At 42.2% G+C, this 6,423-nt stretch overlaps 2 pseudogenes; both read left to right on the forward strand.

Moving 5' to 3' along the window:
* Positions 1–2,091: 2,091 nt before the first annotated feature.
* LOC112413432 (40S ribosomal protein S4, X isoform-like) lies at positions 2,092–2,905 on the forward strand (annotated as a pseudogene).
* LOC112413425 (40S ribosomal protein S4, X isoform-like) lies at positions 2,892–3,560 on the forward strand (annotated as a pseudogene).
* Positions 3,561–6,423: the final 2,863 nt, after the last annotated feature.

Consider the following 6,423-nt stretch of genomic DNA (forward strand, 5'->3'; position numbering starts at 1 on the left):
TTCAAGTTGCAAACTTTCAAAAATGCAAATGTGAGTTTGCATGTCCAATCATGTAAGTTAGTTCACATGTCTGGCTCACATTGTCACCTGTGTGCATCCTCTACAAGTGGTTGTGCTTTTGTGTACCATACAGTACTGTATAAAGTTCAGTAGTACAGCATCCTTATTGCAAGCCCAGGATGTCTGGAAGCAAGCGTAAAAGCAGTGGTGATGTAGCTGGTACTACTGTACTTTTCAAGGTACTATACTGTAAGATTAAAAATGTCTTCATTATTTTTTATTTGTTTTTTATGTATTATTTGTGTGAAAAGTACTGTAAACCTATTACAGTACAGTACCATATAGCCAATTGTGTTTGTTGGGTACCTAGGTTAGTTTTGTTGGACTTACAAACAAATTGGACTTACAAACACACTCTCAGAACAGAACTTGTTCATATGTAGTGGGCTTACTGTAATTTCTTAGATGTGATGTCAAAAGCACAGACAACAAAAGGTAGACAAATTGAACTACATCAAAGTTAAATGCTTTTATACATCGATACTATCAACAGAGCGATAAGGCAACCCACAGAATGGGAGAAAATGTATACAAATTATATATCTAATATAGAGTTAATATCCAGAATATATAAAGAATTTCTACAACTTAACAGAAAAGCAAACAATGGGCAAAGGGGGCTTCCCTGGTGGCGCAGTGGTTGAGAATCTGCCTGCTAATGCAGGGGACATGGGTTCGAGCTCTGGTCTGGGAGGATCCCACATGCCATGGAGCAACTGGGCCCGTGAGCCACAACTACTGAGCCTGAGCATCTGGAGCCTGTGCTCTGCAACAACAGAGGCCGCCATAGTGAGAGGCCCGCGCACCGCGATGAAGAGTGACCCCTGCTTGCCACAACTAGAGAAAGCCCTCACACAGAAACAAAGACGCAACACAGCAAAAATTAATTAATTAATTAATTAACTCCTACCCCCAACATCTAAAAAAAAAAAAAAATGGGCAAAGGACTTAGACATTTCTCCAAAGAAGATATACAAATGGCCAAAAAAGCATATGAAAAAATGCTCAGCATCTCTAATCATAGGGAAATGCAAATCAAAACCACAAGATATCACTTCACACCCATTAGGCTCGCTATTATTACAACAAACAAGCAAAAACAGGAAATAAAAGTGTTGGTAAGGACATGGGGAAATTGGAACCCTTGTGCATTGTTGGTAAGAATATAAAATGTTGCAGCCACATTGGAAAACAGTACGGTGGTTCCTTAAAAAATTAAAAATAGAACTATCATGTGATCCAGCAATTTCACTTGTAAGTATATACTCAGAAGAGTCTGCAAGAGTTATTTTTATACCGATGTTTGCAGCAACATTATTCACAATAGCCAAAAGGTGGAAACAACCCAAGTGTCCACCAGTAGATGAATGAATAAACAAAATGTGGTACATACATAACAACAGATTATCATTCAACCTTTAAAAAGAAGGAAATTCTGACACATGCTACAATGTGGATGAATCTCGAGGACATTATGCTAAGTGAAATAAGCCAGTAACAAAAGGACAAATACTACTGATTCCACTTAAATGAGATATCTAGAGTGGTCAAATTCATAGAGACAGAAAATGGAATGGTGGTTTCCAGGAGATGGAGGGGAGGGAGGAATGGGGAGTTTTTGTCTAATGGAAACAGAGTTTGAGTTTTAGAAGCTGAAAAGAGTTCTGGAGATGAATAGTGGTGATGGTTGCAACAGTGTGAATGTACATCAAGCCACTGAACTCTACACTTAAAAGTGGTTAAAATGGCATATGTATATTTACCATGGTTTTTTAAATTTAAAAAACAAAACAAAACAAAAAAACCTCTTCAAATATCTGAAGGCAACCATCATGACCACACAGAGTAATCTTCAGAGTGAACAGATCTGTTTCCTTCCACTGTTCATCAGGTGACATGAAGTCCAGTCATACTCTGGTCACTCTCCTCCGAATGTTCTCCAGCTACCTATAGCCCATTTAATCCATGGGCCATAGACCTCAACATAACACTGACCAGTTAAGAACGGAAAAAAACTCTTTCTGTGCCTAGCGCAGCCATGGCTCGTGGTCCTAAGAAGCACCTGAAGCGCATAGCAGCTCCAAAGCATTGGATGCTGGATAAACTGACTGGTGTGTTTGCTCCTCATCCATCTACTGGTCCCCACAAGCTGAGGGAATGTCTCCCCCTAATTATTTTCCTAAGGAACAGACTTAAATATGCCCTAATAGGAGATAAAGTAAAGAAGATCTGCATGCAGCGTTTCATTAAGATTGATGGCAAGGTCCGCACTGATATAACCTACCCTGCTGGTTTTATGGATGTCATCAGCATTGACAAGACTGGAGAGAATTTTCATCTGATCTATGACACCAAGGGTCGCTTTGCTGTTCATCATATTACACCTGAGGAGGCCAAGTATAAGTTATGCAAAGTGAGAAAGATCTGTGTGGGGACAAAAGGAATCCCTCATCTGGTGACCCATGATGCTCGCACCATCCGCTACCCTGATCCCCTCATCAAGGTGAATGATACCATTCAAATTGATTTGGAGACTGGCAAGATTACTGATTTCATCTAATTTGACACTGGTAACCTGTGTATGGTGACTGGAGGTGCTAAGCTGGGAAGAATTGATGTGATCACTAACCGGGAGAGACATCCTGGTTCTTTTGATGTAGTTCATGTGAAAGATGCCAACGGCAATAGCTTTGCCACCCGGCTCTCCAACATTTTCATTATTGGCAAAGGCAACAAAGCATGGATCTCTCTTCCTCGTGGAAAGGGTGTCCGCCTTACCGTTGCTGAGGAGAGAGACAAGAGACTGGCAGCCAAACAGAGCAGTGTATAAAATGATCTCTAAGTGACGTGATTGGGAAAGTCTTTGTACTTAGAGATAATACTACATAATTAAAAGCCTCTTTAGTGTTAAAAAAAAAAAAGAATGGAGAAAGCCTATTATCTCCCTCAGTCTCATTACTAGAAGCATTGACAAGACTGGAGAGAATTTTCATCTGATCTATGACACCAAGGGTCGCTTTGCTGTTCATCATATTACACCTGAGGAGGCCAAGTATAAGTTATGCAAAGTGAGAAAGATCTGTGTGGGGACAAAAGGAATCCCTCATCTGGTGACCCATGATGCTCGCACCATCCGCTACCCTGATCCCCTCATCAAGGTGAATGATACCATTCAAATTGATTTGGAGACTGGCAAGATTACTGATTTCATCTAATTTGACACTGGTAACCTGTGTATGGTGACTGGAGGTGCTAAGCTGGGAAGAATTGATGTGATCACTAACCGGGAGAGACATCCTGGTTCTTTTGATGTAGTTCATGTGAAAGATGCCAACGGCAATAGCTTTGCCACCCGGCTCTCCAACATTTTCATTATTGGCAAAGGCAACAAAGCATGGATCTCTCTTCCTCGTGGAAAGGGTGTCCGCCTTACCGTTGCTGAGGAGAGAGACAAGAGACTGGCAGCCAAACAGAGCAGTGGTTAAAATGATCTCTAAGTGACGTGATTGGGAAAGTCTTTGTACTTAGAGATAATACTACATAATTAAAAGCCTCTTTAGTGTTAAAAAAAAAAAAGAATGGAGAAAGCCTATTATCTCCCTCAGTCTCATTACTAGACTATTATTACTGCAGCCAGAGATCACTGTTAATTCCTATAGTGTTAATTGCCCAACTAAATCCCTAAATGCTTTTTTAATGTGCCACCACTAAAACCTTCTGTTAGAACTCTTGCAGTGATTAAAAAGAAAAACAAACACATAAAATCTATGCAAACTGACTTAAGCAAAAAAAGAAATTTATTGGGACATGTAAATGTTCCAGAAATGGTGCTGGCTTAAGGTATGGCTTGATTCAGGAATTCAAATGATGTCATCAGGTCTCAATTATTTCTTTCTCTTAGCACAGCTCTGCTCTTCTTGTGTTGTCTTCATTCATAAGCTCTCCACCCATAAGATGTCCCCCCCATAACTCCCAGTTTCATGGGTGGTAGAACAAAACTTGTTCCCAGCACTCCCCAAATATCCAAAATATCATTGTCTTTTATGGGCTCTGATTGAGGCACATCCCTGAACCAATATCTGTGGCCAGGATAATGCTGGTGCTGAATGGCTAGTTCTAGGTCACATGTTCTGGCCCTGAGCAGGAATGTAGTCAACCGCCTGTGCTGAAAGTGGAGAGGAGGTGGTCCCTAGAGAATAATCAGGTTAAGGTTACCAGCAGGGTGAGGGGATATTGAGGAACGAAAACTACAGGTTCAACCACCCTTCACTTAGTTCAACTGGATATTTCACAGACTAAATGTTTATCCCTATTAAATACAATGTTATTAGAATCCTTCTGGCAAGTTGTTTGGAATTCTAATTCTATCAGGCAATACATTCCTTGTTTCCCTCAGCTGTATGTACTCTACAGTCTGATGAATGTGCCTTACAGATTTTATTGCACTCAGTAATGAACAGGTTATAAACACATTTATGTATGTTATATGAACATGTTGTATAAGATATAAACAGGCTATAAACGCAGCATAACTTGAATCTCAGCATACCTCGAACCTCAGCATACCTCATACCTCAGCATACCTTGTACCACAGCATACCTCAGTACCTCACTTCAGTACTTCTGAAGTGACATCACCAGCATCTATGGATGTGGTCATACAACCAGATACCAGGCCCACCTTTGTGCTTGGGTCTGGACCCTATTTCTTGTGTCCAAAGATATTGTGAGCAATATTCACAAAATGTCTAGACTCCTGGGGGAGTTTCTAATAGAGAGTGAATGTTCTATACAATCTATGGATCTTTTAGCTAGCCATCATCAGAGAGACCTTTTCCTCTACATATCCCAGATTTCAAATGCCCTCTAAACTTGCACACTATCAGAAAAAAAATGGTAACAGTAGTAGTACCAAAGTATATACAGCATTGACTACACACTATGCCCTGTCCTAAGAGCACATAGGATTAAATATTAATTCATTTACTCCTCACAGCAACCTTATGAGATGCATGGTTGTCATCATCTCCATTTTAAAGACAAGGAAACTAAGGCCCAGAGAGGGTAACTGGCCCAAGTTTACACAGCTAATTAGTACAAACTAGGAATTGAACCCTAGTGGTGTGGCTCCAGGGTCCTTACACTCACACAGAAGTGGCCTTTGCCTTTCACATCCCTCACTGCTCATTTCCAGCCCTCAGACAAATGTAAAGGTGAGAAGGCTTTAAAAGCAACAGCTACAGTAACAAACCTATCATGGATAAATTAGCGAGGAGCTACTCACTTTACAATGGAGTTTGTTGTTGTAAGTGAATCATTTTTAACGACAAGCTTCTCCTGGGACAGGTCAACTGGTTAAAAAGTCATTGGTGACTTCCCAGAAATACTGGGACTGAGAAACAAAGCCCAACCCTTCCCAACCAAAGGGTTAGGACCACTGCCAACTAAAGATCAATTAGAACTGTAAAGTATCTCTAGCATAATGCCTACACTAGTAGAAAAACGCAATTTTAAAAACTTTTCTTGTACACATATATTTTCCCTGAAACATGGCCATGTGTGGGAGAAATTAAGTAGAGGGGCTTGGCCCAGCACCTCAGAAGGGGTGTTCCTGTAAACAAAGCTTGTCTCCCAGCCCTTCCATTGCTCCCCTGGGGTCACTTGACCCACAGTTCTCTTGTCACCTTTGGTAATACTATTAGTTGGTTCAATCATGCACAAAGGTATGATACAGGTGGCTACCAAATTCAAAGGACTTGCATACAGCTGTTTCTTCTGGGAACACCGTGTCATGAAACCTCAGATGGTTCAAATGAAGGGCTTCTGTGAAGGGACTACATACAGAGATGAGCAGGGTTGAAAGGACAATGTTTGTTACCACAGGGAGCCCAGTGAGGGCTGGTTCTGGGGAGGAGGACCCTCCTGGTGGGAGAGAAGCAGCTACTGCTAGACCCTGACCTACGGGAAAGCAGGAGGAAATGCCCCATCTCTCTTCTCCTCACCACTCTCCTACCAGTGCCTCCCATGGACACTGAGGGCCAGGGGGCCTGGGTGATGTGGTCATCAAGGTTAGCCTTCAGGGTTCAGAGCAAGAGGGAAAGGGTAGAGAGTCCAGCTAGAGAACAGAGAATGAGGAGCACAATATCTCCTTCAAAGGTGGGTAAACTGGGCTTCCCTGGTGGCGCAGTGGTTGAGATTCCGCCTGCTGATGCAGGGGACACGGGTTCGTGCCCCAGTCTGGGAAGATCCCACATGCCGTGGAGCGGCTGGGCCCATGAGCCATGACCGCTGAGCCTGCGCATCCGGAGCCTGTGCTCCACAATGGGAGAGGCCACAACAGTGAGAGACCCGCATACCGCAAAA

The sequence above is a fragment of the Neophocaena asiaeorientalis genome, unplaced genomic scaffold, assembly GCF_003031525.2.
Source record: "Neophocaena asiaeorientalis asiaeorientalis breed wild unplaced genomic scaffold, Neophocaena_asiaeorientalis_V1.1 scaffold198, whole genome shotgun sequence".
NCBI classification, from domain to species: Eukaryota; Metazoa; Chordata; class Mammalia; order Artiodactyla; family Phocoenidae; genus Neophocaena; species Neophocaena asiaeorientalis.